Source organism: Schistocerca gregaria, chromosome 3, assembly GCF_023897955.1.
Source record: "Schistocerca gregaria isolate iqSchGreg1 chromosome 3, iqSchGreg1.2, whole genome shotgun sequence".
NCBI lineage: Eukaryota > Metazoa > Arthropoda > Insecta > Orthoptera > Acrididae > Schistocerca > Schistocerca gregaria.
This window is the reverse complement of record NC_064922.1, coordinates 524,202,420-524,216,965: the sequence shown is the minus strand read 5'-3', so window position 1 is coordinate 524,216,965 and position 14,546 is coordinate 524,202,420. Positions and strand designations below refer to the sequence as shown.

The window sequence follows — 14,546 nt, the reverse complement described above, 5'->3', positions numbered from 1 at the left end:
ACGGGAATATGGAAATACTTAGGTGATCAGAAAAAAAAAAAACTGAGATTAAATATATTAAAATCAGTTCTAGAACTGGAGAAAATGTAGCTGTGGGTTGTATTAGAAAATTAAAAGCAGTGTTACACATCTCAGACCGTATAGAAATATGTGTTGAAAATAAACATAGACCCAAATCATTTAAAGTATATGCTTTAGTGTGCTTGTACTCTGCTAAAGAGGTAGAGTTCCTATACAAAAACCTACAGAAGCTGATAAATGACAGCAAGTGGCACTATAGGATGACAATGTGTAATTTCAATGTAACAGGACAAAAAAGAAATGGCCTTTCTTCCTTAGGGGAGGCCTACTGCGAGTGGGTGAAAGCAAAGGGAAACTATTTATGTCTTAATGATGATGGTCTCCTCAATAGTAATATAGCCTATTGCAGAGCTAAAATACTCACCCATTTGGATCTTCAAGCAGAGACCACACAGGAAAAACAAAACTTGTCTTCTGTGGGGAATATGGAGTGTTACAGCCCTTAATCAAGTTAGTAGGTGCTCACATCCACTCTTTGGACATCAACCTGCCAAGCCAAGACTGAAGTCCTGGAAGAGTTTCCTAACAACTTCACAGCCCTTAGAAGAATCAGCCGTGGCAACCTGACTCACCAAGTGGAAAGACAGATGCCCACATCTGTCAAACTGGATGATACCACAAGAATCCTTGCCGCCTGGACACATGCAGAAGTGGGTCATCTGGAAGTCCTCGGACAGACTGCGGACCAATGTCGCAAGATCGAGGGACAGTCTCCTTAAGTGGAACTTCCAACTGCCATCACAACACTGTGTGAATGCAGTGAATTTCAGACAACCCGGCATCCCTTCAAATGTAACTCATGCCCAACCAGCTGTAGCATGAAGGACTTAACATCTGCGGCACCCAGTGCTATCAAAGTTGCCCAATTCTGGGTGAATACTGTTTAGTTTTCTTTGTGTGTATCATAGATGTGTTCATTTTAGTGCACTTCTCATGCGAATAAAGAAAGAAGTGAGTATGTTAGAGAATTCAAGAAGAGAAATGGCTGGATTGAGATTAAATATAGTGGGAATTCGTGAAGTGCATTGACACAAAGAATAGAAACTATGTTTGGCTGACTATTTTTTCATAAATTCAAAGTAAAATAGGGGAAATGCTATAGTAGATCTAATAATGAATAAGAAAACAGGAATGCAGGTAAAGCACTGTGAGCTGTGTAGTTAACACACTATGGTATCCATGATATACAAAGAGCCAATATCCACCACAGTATTGCATGTTTATATGCCTACTAGCTCCACAGATGGTGAAGACATTGAAAGAATGGATGATGGGATAGGATAAATTATCCAGATAGCTGGGGGGAAGCAAATTTAATTACATGGAGAACTGGAATTTCATTGTAGGAAAAAGAAGTGAAGTGGTCAACACACAAGTGGAATCCTGAAGATCCCAGCAGAGGGATCAAATCATCAAGCATTGGAGAAGTTTTAAAAAGAATATTCTAACAGCTTCGGCAACGAGAGAAGCTGTGCAAAACTGGATTGTGAACTTCAGACTTCTCTTACCGCAGTTGACTTACTTGAAACATTTACCGATCCTATTCTCTGGATATGCGGCTGCGTCTGTCTCCACAATTTCTTCTCCAAAGTAATAATGCTGGTTAGAGGAATTAAAAAAAAGACTCTCTCTCTCTCTCTCTCTCTCTCTCTCTCTCTCTCTCTCTCTCTCTCTCTCTCTCTCTCTCTCTCTCGAAATAACTCGGTACCCACATAATACTTTCAGTTCAGTATGTTATCATTGCCACAAGTTTCGCACAAGCATACAAACTCTTGCAAGTCAACTGTCATTAACCAATTCTGTCAGAGACAGCAAAGGATTTGGAAGAGCAGTTGAACGGAATGGACAGCGTCTTGAAAGGAGGATATAAGATGAACATCAACAAAAGCAAAAAGAGGATAATGGAATGTAGTCGAATTAAGTCGGGTGATGCTGAGGAAATTCGATTAGGAAATGAGACACTTAAAGTAGTAAATGAGTTCTGCTATTTGGGAAGCAAAATAACTGATGATGGTCGAAGTAGAGAGGATATAAAATGTAGACTGGCAATTCTGAGGAAAGTGTTTCTGAAGAAGAGAAATTTGTTAACATCGAGTATAGATTTAAGTGTCAGGAAGCTGTTTCTGAAAGTATTTGTATGTAGTGTAGCCATGTATGGAAGTGAAACATGGACAATAAATAGTTTGGACAAGAAGAGAATAGAAGCTTTTGAAATGTGGTGCTATAGAATAATGCTGAAGTTTAGATTGGTAGATCACATATCAAATGAGGAGGTATTGAGTAGAATTGGGGAGAAGAGTAGTTTGTGGCACAACTTGACAAGAAGAAGTGACCGGTTGGTAGGACATGTTCTGAGGCATCAAGGGATCACAAATTTAGCATTGGAGGGCAGTGTGGAGGGTAAAAATCGTAGAGGAAGACCAAAAGATGAATACACTAAGCAGATTCAGAAGGATGTAGGTTGCAGTAGGTACTGGGAGATGAAGAAGCTTGCACAGGATGGAGTAGCATGGAGAGCTGCATCAAACCAGTCTCAGGACTGAAGACAACAACAACAATGGTGAGTTTAATAACCACCAGAAATTCAAAGACAGGTCTTACTTGTAGCAAGTCTATCACCAAGATTAAGTAAGAGTCTCTAGACAAATCATGTTTCAATTGTCTATAACAATTACAATTATTTGACCACCAAGGAATAACACATAATTACTGTTTGTACTGTGCATCCAGGTTCTATGGCGTGAGCGGCATACCTTGTCGGCGTTGCTCGTCTGATGCAGTTCCTGTCCTCCCATCACCAAAGACCATCATGCACACACGGGCATGTGTTGTGCAATAAATAGGCTCTCTCACACACTTATCTTTAACTCATCGCGTGTTCGAGGTGGCAGAAGGTCGAGTGGTTCCAGAATTTACGTGGAAATTCTCGAATCACTACAGTATGTTGACTCAGAAGATTTTATGATCAAAGAAATCATCTGCAAAAACCAGGTAAAGTCATTGGAGAACCTGGACTGGAGGAAGTAATTGAAGGCAAAGTCCTCTTCTAGAATTTTTCACAGTGCATGGTTTAATCGTTGCTAGTACATGTTTTAATAATCATGAAAGAAGTTTTTATATGTAACATAGACTTGAAGACACTGGAAGATTTCACATATATTGCATAATGAGAATACAGAGATTTCTAAACATTTTCAGGTGTGGATGTGGCATCTGAACATAATTTGTTATTGAGTTTCAGATTAAAATTGAAAAAAATGTAGTAAATTAAGATGGGTTGTTGATATATTGAAAGAGGCAGAACTTACTAAAAGTTCAAAGAGAGTATTAAGCAACAACTGACTGAAACATGGGATAAGAATACAATAGAAGATGAGTGGGCAGCTTTGAGAGATAAAAGAACGCAGGCAACTGTCAATAAAATGGGTAAAGAGACTAGGCCCAGTAAAAAGATAACACTAACACTAAAAGTAGTTGATTAATTTTATTATTTGGGCAGCAAAATAATTCAAGGTGGTCAAAGTAGAGAGGATACGAAATAGAGACTGGCAATAGTGAGAAAAGAATTTTCGAAAAAGAGAATTTTGACATCACATATAAATGTAAATGTTAGAAAGACTTTTCTGAAGGCATTTGTCTGAAGTATAGAGTTGCAGGGAAGTTAGATGTGGATGATAAACAGTCGAAACAAGAAGAGAATAAAGAGCTTTAGAAATTGGTGCTACTGGAGAATGCTGGAGATTTGATGGCTGAATCTGATAATTAATGAGGGGATACTGAAGCGAAAGACAGTTGTGGCTCAACTTGGCTAAAGTAAGGAATTACTTTTATGGGACACATCCAGAGGCATCAAGGAGCTGTCAGTTTGCTACTGGAGAGAAGTGTCGGGATTAAAAATTGTAAACAGAGACCAAGGCTTGACTACCATAAGGAGATACAAATCACTGTAGATTGCAGTTATTATATTGTAGGTGAAGAGGCTTGCAGAGGGTAGACTAGTGTGGACAGCTGCATCATACATGTCTTCAGACTGAAGACGACAAGAATAAATAAAAGTTGAAGAGAAGTCATACTTTACCTGTTAAGATAGCGCTGTAACAAACGATACCGAGAAAATACAGTGTTCAAGTATTTCTTTCAGTTGTTGTATAGTTTTAGGTATTAATAAAAAAAGCACGATTAGGTGAAAAAAATTAACATTCCATAAGTAATACATTTTGAAACAGAATTGCTCAGCAGTATTTTCCATCAGGAATTCAACAACTCATGGATGCTCGTGAAAGTCTGTAAAAGTGCTGGATCACTTCCAAACTCAAGGAACTAATTGTTCCTTTCTCAGGAAGGAAAGAAGGATAGGGCTGGGGAAGGTTAAAGAAGGGCAGGTCAGTCAGAACCCAGGATGAGATGGACCCTCCTATTGTGAACACAACAACAACACAGGAATCACACTGTTGATGCCTGAGCCCCTAGCTCCCTGTGCATGCCAAGGAGTGGATGTTTGTTTTGATGGGGCATCAGGACCCCTTGCAAAAGCCATCATGTCAAAAGGCTGTTACTGCAGCTGGGTGGCACCCATGAGAAGACACCATGACCGGTATAGGTGGCATCAGGATGGACATTTTCCACATTAAATGTGGCTGGGTGGCACCCATGAGAAGACCCCGTGATTGGTGTAGGTGACATCAGGGTGGATATTTCATACATGAAACATACTAAATTACCTTAGGACAATGGCTGTTCTGATCTGGCCATATCTTTAGACAACAACTGAAACTGCAGTGTGGATAGATACAACTGTACTGCTTTCTCTACCATGACTACCCCATTGGAAGACAACAAACCAGCTTTCTGGGAGAAAAACAATTTATTCAATATTTAATATGTGCTAAAACTTATGGGGACATTTTAACTGTGACAAAGCTATTATTTTTTGTGGAGCATATTGAAAATAAATTTCAAGAAGTTGAGTAATTAAGAAAATTACACTATGGATCACTATTGATTAAAGCCTCGCTTGCTACATGATCTACTGCTCTTTGGGCATGTGAAAACACTGGGCAACATACCAGTAACCAGTGCTCCATACAAAACTTTGAGTATGGTCCAAGGAACGATCTTCCACTAAGACCTTATGCTACAAACAGAGCTAGAGACTAATCTTGGGTGGTGAGGCAAGTGGTTTTGTCCGATATGTCCAAAAATGTCCCAAGGATAATATAATAGATACAGGTGTCCTTATCTTAGTCTTTGAAGGAAATGTCCTTCCAGAGAAAGTTAGTCTGATAACAGGTGTGGCATGAAACCTTATGTCCTACTGCCCGTGATTTGTTTCTAATGCTTACACTTTGGTCATATGTAATGCTACTGCATCGTGGACCAAAAATGTGGTGACTGCGGATGATCAGTCCACAAAGAAGTCCTTGTGAACAATCACCTTTGTGTGCCAATTTCACCAAAAAACATTCTCCACATTCACTGATTTTCTCAGCCTTCAAGAAAGAAAAGAAAATACAGGAATATAAATGTGTTCAGCACCTGCCGCGTACTAGGGTTCGTAAAACCTGTGATCACCTACATCCTGTTAATATGACATCCAATTACACGGAAGTCACAGCCTCAATTTTTTGGAAATAAGTTCTCCCATTTCTCTCCTCTCTTGTGGTTTCTACATCATCATCTTAGGGAACAATTCCCTGCACCTAACCTGGACATGCAGGTCTTCCAGTTTGTACTAGTGACAGGGCTTCCTCTTGGGACCTCTTTCCTTAGAAATCCATGAAAAGGAAATGGGGCAAGACTACACTCATGACCCCAAGGCACCAGATCCTTCATGCTCTTGGTTTCTGAACTAATGTTCACTGATGTGGTTCCACCCCATTGGTGACAGGCAGTGGTCCTGGGATGTGACCTGTCCTCCTGGCACCTTCACACCTAACCTGGATGCCTGTAACAGGATCATTCAGTTAAACTGTAATGGATATTACAGTCACGTACCAGAACTGTAACATCTTTCCTCCTCTTCTGCAATTTCTGTTTCTCTGCAAGAAACACACTTTACTAATGACCATTCTCCAATGCTCAGTGATTATTGGGCATTCTGTTGGAATTGTGCTGGCTCTGAGATGACATCTGGAGGTGTGCTGTACATTGGTTTGCACAAATATGGTCAGTGAGTGGATTCCCACATTGGAAGTGACAGTGGTGTGATTGCAATTGACCTCAGTGATCCCCATTTACAGTGTTTACATGCCTCCAGACAGGCCACTTATTTACTTTGGATTGGCCACCTTACTCGAACGACATTCCCCTCCATTTCTCTTACTAGGGGATTTCAACGCGTACTGCTCTCCTTGTGGGGAGTACACTTTACTTTGTAGAGGGCTTGTACTTGACAAGTTTCTTACTGACCATGATCTATGTCTCCTCAGTGATGGTACTCCTACCAACTTCAGTGCTGCACTTGGCACCTTTACAGCTATTGATTTAATGATCTCTTTTCCCAGTTTTGCAGCTTCACTGCATTGGTCACTACATGACAATCTTTATAACAGTGACCGCTTGCAGGTGATCCCATCACTTCCTTGATGCTGTCAGATGGACCAACTACCACATTGGTTGCCCCCAAAGAGTTGTCTGGCAGGTGTATGCTTCTGCCCTTACCATTGTCCCATCTGTCAGATTGATACGATGGATTGCGCGAGACATCTCCACACAATCTCCCAACCCCGCTGGAAATGCTGCTCTCATTTCTACAGGTCCCCTCTATTGCCGGTGCCATGGTGGACCAAAGACTTTGCAATAGCTGTTCAGGATTGCCCCAAGAGTGCTGCACGTTTCAGGTGACATTCTCTGCAGACCAACTGTATCACTTTTAAGCAACTTTGCGCTGTGACTCACCATCTAATCAAACATAGTAAGAAGGAATACTGGGGGTGCTATGTCTTCTCCCTGGGAATGTGTGCCTCTTCATTCCAACTGTGGGCCAGGCTCCATAGTCATTTTTGATCCTCACACCAATGTGTTGGTTATTGCTGAACACCTTGTGACCTGGTTTGTGGTAGCATTAGCTACCTCTTTTTATCTGGCAGCACACACACACACACACACACACACACACACACACACACACACACACACACACTGACAAGATGAATCATATTATTAATCTTTGCCTGGGAACTGCTTCAGGCTCTTGTTTTGTCTTGTCTTATGGTGCGGCCTCAGGCCCTTATTCAATTCATAATCAGATGATCCAACACTGGAATGTTACTCAGAGGTTACATCTGCTCAGAGTCTTCAAGTGCACTTGGCTCAAGGGAGTCTTCCCTCCGTGATGGTGAGATAGTGTTGCCATCCCAGTCCTTAAGCGAGGCAGAAAACCCATCTCTTGAAAGCTGGTGAATGGCTAGCCTCAGCAAAATGATCTACAATCATACTCGAAAGTATGATTTCACACAGATTATACATGGTTCTCTAGTCTTTCTTGAAATACGAAAACCTCATTGCAGTTTTTTTTTTTACTTGTGGAGTACGACCCTGCTTGGTGCCATCATATTTTACTTAACCTCCATAAGTGGAGCTTTTGAGGCTCCCTGCCTAGTTTTAGTCATCAGTTTTTATCCTACCAATCATTCCAGGTTCAAATTGGTACTTCACTGTGCTCTCCACTGGTCCAAGAGAAGGGTATTTCACAGGGCTCTGTTCTAAGTGTCACAGTCTTCCTCATCGCTATTAATGGACTAGTGACCTCTGTTGGGTCACCTTCACCAAGCTGCCTTCTGACAGATCTCTGCATGGACCCATTCCCATGGTTTCCATTTCTCGCCTGCAAAATTGTGAGTCACTCATTTCCCTCATCATGCCAGTGTCCATCCTGTCCCAAAACTATGCTTGGTTACCCAGCACATGGAAATTGTTGAACAGTCCCGTTTTTAGGCCTCCTTTTTGATAAAAATCTGACTTGGCTGCCCGATATTTGTCAACTAAAGACTAGTGGCATTCAGAAGCGTATCACTCTGTCTATGCCCATGCCTCATGGGGTGCAAATTGTGCTATTCTTCTCTGTCTTTACCAAGCCCTGCTCTCATCCTGACTGTATTGTGGCTGCCAGGTTTATGACTAATTTTGGCTTTGAAATTGATAGACCCAGTCCATCATTGTGCCATGGTGCTGGCCTTCAGTGCTTTCTGCATTAGTCTCATAGGTTGTCTCCTTGATATACTGTGGATCTTCCCTCTTCAGTTCTAATGAGACCAACTATAGGTCTCCTATGCGATCACCATTCAACAACTCCCTGATCATCCAACCTATTGATGGGTCTAAACATGGCGACTCCATTGGTTGCTCTGTTGTTTTCTCAGATTGTGTCCTCAATGTTCAACTGCATCAAGAATTTACTGTCTACGATCCAATTATATACTATCTTGCGGGCCCAGGAACAGATGAGGCGTTCTTCCAGTGCAAAAATGTCTTGCCTGTCTCGAATTTCTTAGTGCTCTCTCTCCAACATTTGTACCCAGCAGATAAAGTTGTCCAGAATATCCAGGATGCCCTCCCCCAACTACAATGACTGGGGAAGGAGGTGTCTTTCTACTGGGTACCAGGACACATGGGTGTTGCAGAGAACGAAAGGCCAGATCTAGCAACCAAAGATGTATGTCATGATACTCAGTTATTTCAGTGTGTCATTCTCTTGCGTGCTGTAACCTCGCTGCTGAGGTGCAAAGTCAGGCATTGATGGGAAGACGAGTGGCTGGAAGTTACAGACAATAAGCTCCATGTAGTAAAGCCCACAACACATCCGTGACGTACCTACTTCCAGCCATGTCAATGCGACAAGGTCCTCCTTACTCATGTACGCATAGGCCACAGCCCTATCTTGCATGGCTTCTTGTCCAGCAAGAAGATGTTCCAATGTGTGCTACTTGTGGTGTAGAGATCGTTGTGCACCACATTTTATTGGACTGTGTGTTATTTTCCGTGTAGCAGGTCATGGCAAATTTGCCGGCGAGTCTGCCCTCTGTTGTAAGTAAAATTCAAATGAATGTGGTTCATGTTTTAAAGTTTCATGAATTGTCCAACATTTTTCCCAAGTTTTTAGGGAGATAGTTTTAACGTATTAGTGGGGCGACTGGCCCACCCAAGTTGTTTTGTAAGTGGTCAGCCAGTGACATTTCTTTGTGATTTTCTTTTAGCTCCTTTGTTGTTTTAAGTATGTTTTGATTTCAAGTATAGCTATTTTTCCTCTTTTTATGTTGTTTTAGCCCCTGTGAAGTGAGTGACTGTGTGGTCATTTCAAGCACATGAGTGTGCAACAATTTTAGAGATTATCTCCACATTCATTAGTTTTAATGAGGGTAAGGGCACTGATAACCTCTCTGTTGAGTCCCCATAAGGTCCAAACCAAACAAAAACGTGCGAACTAACTCACTCTCTCTCTCTCTCTCTCTCTCTCTCTCTCTCTCTCTCCCTCTCTCTCTCCCTCCCTCCCTCCCTCCCTCCCTCCCTCCCTCCCTCCCTCATATCCCATTCTTTTTGCATACATGGGGTGTTGGGCCTCCTGATACCAGTGGGCTTACCAGTTACAGTGTGCTTTGCCACCCTCCGCCAGGATCTCGGCCTATCCTCCCTGGAATATACTCTCCATTTTTTCGTGCAGACATCCCCGCCCCTCCCCTCTTCCTCTTGATTGGTGTCTAGGTTATAAATTAGGACCAGTGTGCATCAAGATCCTGAAGTCTCAGTTGCCCCCATGACCTTTGGTGTCTTTTATGTTCGGTTCTTCAGGAATTTTAGGATGCTACCATCTTTTACAGTGATGGTTCTAAAATTGTGAATAAGACATGATGGGATATCGTTTTACATTGTCTGCTCATCAGGAACACCATTCGCTGCCAGGAATGTGTAGAGTTTTTATAGCTCAGCTGACAGACATTGACGGAGTGCTCCATTTTGTTAAACAGGGCTCCCTTGACTGAATTTCAATATGTACCAATTCAATAAGCAATCACCAGGCCATTGACCAATATTACTCTTATCACACTGTGGTCTTTGCTATTTGTGATCTTTTTACTGCACAGTTGTCTTTTTCTGCGATCCTCATAATTTAGGTATGCCATGGAATAAACTGGCAGCTGTTTGACCTTCTCCTTCCCCAATTTCCTTCGCCATTCGTAGGTGCAGATATGTGGGTGCAAGTGTCCTCTGTTCAGTCAGAGACGAAATTACATCTGATTGGCTACTGCACCCCCAATAAATTCCCCACTGTCAAGGAGACTACTACGGCATGGCTCTCTTCCTTCTATTCCTGTTGGAAGGAATTCATCATTCTACGTCGCCTCCACATAGGTCATACTCTGAAAACCAACAGTTTTATTTTGTGCAATGAGCCACCCCTGCACTGTTTTGGAGACTTACAGGCAATAGCCCATATCGTGGTGGAATGCACTCCATACTAAGCATGGCCTTCCAAATTCTTTATCTCAAATATTAGCAGACAATTCATGCACAGCTGAACTAGTTCTCCATTTTCACCATGAAAGTGGTTTTTATTTTAAATTACCTTCAAAGGCAGTGGCAAGGTGACAGGTTGGAACTTCTCCTGTCAACTTGCTGAATCTAGAAGACCCCTAACCCTATCTCCTGGACCAGCTTATTCTTTCATCCCTCTCTTACACTGTTTTAATTGCTTTTAGATGCAGTTTTTTGTCCTTTTTCTGCCACACCCTATTTTCTATTTTTGAGGTAGCTCTCTGTTGAATAGTGAGTGCTCTTTAGCATCTTGACTACAGTAGAGCTGGTATTAGAAGGCTGTGGATGGGACACATGCTATCTTACCTATTTCTCTCCTCTTGCTTTTGTTGCTAGTGGTCCAACTGACATACATTACATTTTTAGTCTTCTTAGTTTTACTGTTCTCAATCTTGTCAACCAGAAAACATCCTTTGCTGTGTAACCATCTTTTCGCTTTACTAGGTTGCCAGGGGTCAGATGCGAGGTGGGGGTCTTTCTCACCGTTGGATGGGCCTTGCGAGACCCCTCAACTGCTCTACGTACCGGCCCAATGCGTACACTTCTCCATACATACTTACATCACTAATTCTGCTCCAGATGAACATTCCATGGATCAGTTGATAACCTTGAGTTTTAGTACCTTAATCCGCAGTCAACCAATCAACCAACCAACCAATCAAATAACCCATGTGATGTAGCAAGCATTGAAATCTCTTGAGTCATGCTGTAGAACATGTTCGGCGCAGTTCTTCATGACCGTGCACCAGCCAGTTCAGTGGGGGTCATGTTCATATAAAATGTTGTGCAGTGGGCACAAGTTACTCTGCCTTTGATATTTTTGGATTCAGCAGTGCTGGTGCTGGAGTAGGGGGTAGTGTGAAGGCACATGTGTCAGTTTTTACAGTGGGGGTAATTGCACAGGTAGGAACCTTGGATTAGGGATAATGATTTTGAAACATCACAAAATTTGACTAGCATATTGCAGAGACCAGGAGGACGGCTAAAGGCGGCAGTGGGTGGTGTGAGGAGAATATCAGATTTAGAGGCTCTCATTTCATGACTTTTTTCTAAAAGTGGAAACTGTGTTCATCACAGGGTGCGAGGAGACTGTCCAGGATATTTGTGTGTAAAGCTTGTGATGAGTTTTTTCTTAAGGTGTTGGAAGAGCTGGTGTTGGAACAGGTAAGTCTTCTTTGAATGCAAGTTTTCTTTGAATGAATAAGCTGTAGGGAAGGGAGCATTTGATGTGCAAGGGATGGCAGCTGTAGGCAGTGTAGATATTGTTGCTTATTGGTTGGTTTTACATTGACTGTTGTTTTGACGTAGGCTTCAGTGAGGTGGAGGTCAACATCAAGGAAGGTGCTTTTAGTTGTGAAAAGAAAGTGGTAGTGTTCCAGGGCTAAGAAGCTATGTATATGTCCAGGATGTTTGTGTGAAATAATACAGGGTGATTCAAAAAGAATACCACAACTTTAAAAATGTGTATTTAATGAAAGAAACATAACATAACCTTCTGTTATACATCATTACAAAGAGTATTTAAAAAGGTTTTTTTTTTCACTCAAAAACAAGTTCAGAGATGTTCAGTATGGCCCCCTCCAGACACTCGAGCAATATCAACCCGATACTCCAACTCGTTCCACACTCTCTGTAGCATATAAGGCATAACAGTTTGGATAGCTGCTGTTATTTCTCATTTCAAATCATCAATGGTGGCTGGGAGAGGTGGCCGAAACACCATATCCTTAACATACCCCCATAAGAAAAAATCGGAGGGGGTAAGATCAGGGCTTCTTGGAGGCCAGTGATGAAGTGCTCTGTTACGGGCTGCCTGGCGGCCGATCCATCGCCTCGGGTAGTTGACGTTCAGGTAGTTACGGACAGATAAGTGCCAATGTGGTGGCGCTCCATCCTGTTGAAATATGAATTTTTGTGCTTCTTGTTCGAGCTGAGGGAACAGCCAATTCTCTAACATCTCCAGATACTGTAGTCCAATTACAGTAGCACCTTCGAAGAAAAAGGGACCAAAAACTTTATTGGCTGAAATGGCACAGAAAACGTTCACCTTAGCTGAGTCACGTTCATACTGAGTTGTTTCCCGTGGATTCTCAGTGCCCCATATACAGACATTGTGACGGTTGACTTTCCCGTTAGTGTGGAAAGTTGCTTCATCACTAAACACAATCTTTGAAACAAAAGATTCATCTGTTTCCATTTGAGCAAGGATAAAATCACAGAAATCGATTCTTTTAATCTTATCAGCTGCAGACAGTGCTTGAACCAATTTCAGACGATAAGGTTTCATAACTAACCGTATTCGTAGGACTCTCCATACAGTTGATTGTGGAATTTGCAGCTCTCTGCTAGCTCTGAGAGTCGATTTTCCTGGGCTGCGAACAAATGCGTGCTGGATGCATGCTACGTTTTCATCACTCGTTCTCAGCCGTCCAGAACTTTTCCCTTTGCACAAACACCCATTTTCTGTAAACTGTTTATACCAACGTTTAATACACCACCTATCAGGAGGTTTAACACCATACTTCGTTCGGAATGCACCCTGAACAACTGTCGTCGATTCACTTCTGCCGTACTCAATAACACAAAAAGCTTCTGTTGAGCAGTCGCCATCTTAGCATCAACTGACGCTGACGCCTAGTCAACAGCGCCTCAAGCGAACAGATGTACAACTAAATGAAACTTTATAGCTCCCTTAATTCGCCGACAGATAGTGCTTAGCTCTGCCTTTCGTCGTTGCAGAGTTTTAAATTCCTAAAGTTGTGGTATTCTTTTTGAATTACCCTGTATTTCAGTGATTATGGCAACAAGGTTGTCAAGTGAGAAAGTGGTGAGAGACATTCCAGGAAGTTATTAATGGCTGTTTTTTAGGACAGGAGCTCTGCACAATGGATTGAAGGTGGTGGTCAACCTGGGTTGACAAGTGGGAATTGTTTGATGGGAACACCTACTTGTGTGGGGTGATGAGGATGGTTGCATTGTGTATATTGTGGAAAGAAATGGAGTGGGGGGGGAGGACATGGATCAAAAGTGTTAATGAGTTCTATGAAAGCAGTTTGTGAGCCCTTGTGGATGGCTTCTTTGGGTTTTCAGGATTTCCCACAGGGCAGTCTAAATGGAAGGAATGGAGTAATTAGGAACAATTTAGTGTGTTTAGGTGTCCTAGAGGTGGCGTGTGTGTCTACCACATTCTCCTTATGGACCATGTACTGCAGTAGTCATTTGCTGGCCACAGAGAGGAGGTTGATCAAGAGGCCCGTCTTCAGATCATGGATAGCTCGGGATTTGTCCCATGTAAGGTTTGGAGTTCTGGTGATATTTCTCAGTGAAGGACTAAGAGACAATGCTGAAAGTGAGGAATTCCTTAAATACATTAGGGATTTAGGTCAGACTGTTGTAGACAGACTTCTGTGCTCACTGTATTGGTAGTGGTTTCGGTATTGGGTGGGTATTTCCAGTTCATGATATATGTACATGGCTGCAAATGCGTAGCTGAATTTGGGTTTTGGACAGGAGGTTATGTATTTGGAAAGAACAGATGCCTCAGGGTTGGAGAGGTATGTAGATGAGGTGATAAGGGCTGAACAGTGGCCACAGTTGTGAGGTGTTAGAGTTTGCTTAGGGTTATGGTTGGGCTGGGGTGGGAGAGATGCTGGAATTGGAAGGTTAACTCAGAAATTACCCGCACCTGCATTTGTCAATCAGCACCACCAGGCCGTGAGTGTCTCAGTACTTTACTGTGCCATGGCTATGACTTTCACAAGTCTAGCACTGAAATGAGATCATCTACCTCTGATATTCTCCCTCACTGTTGCCCGCCTAATCTCAGTAATATCCTACTCAAATCTCATGACTTTCCAAAACCACTATCCTTAAAACCTGCATCTGCACTTGTGAACTATTATCTATTCCAGAAGCCCCCTCCTTCCCGGCAAATC

General features: G+C 42.3%; 1 protein-coding gene across 3 annotated transcripts in view; it reads left to right on the top strand.

Moving 5' to 3' along the window:
- The window catches only part of LOC126353988 (zinc finger protein 569-like), a 111,925-nt gene that overhangs the window by 1,402 nt on the left and 95,977 nt on the right, over positions 1-14,546 (top strand). Inside the window, exon 2 of one of the 3 annotated variants that reach the window (XM_050003289.1) lies at positions 2,812-3,072. The exons of the other annotated variants lie outside the window; for them this stretch is intronic. The gene's annotated coding sequence lies outside the window, so the exon portion shown is untranslated. The remainder of the gene's footprint in view (positions 1-2,811; positions 3,073-14,546) is intronic. 3 annotated transcript variants of the gene reach the window in all.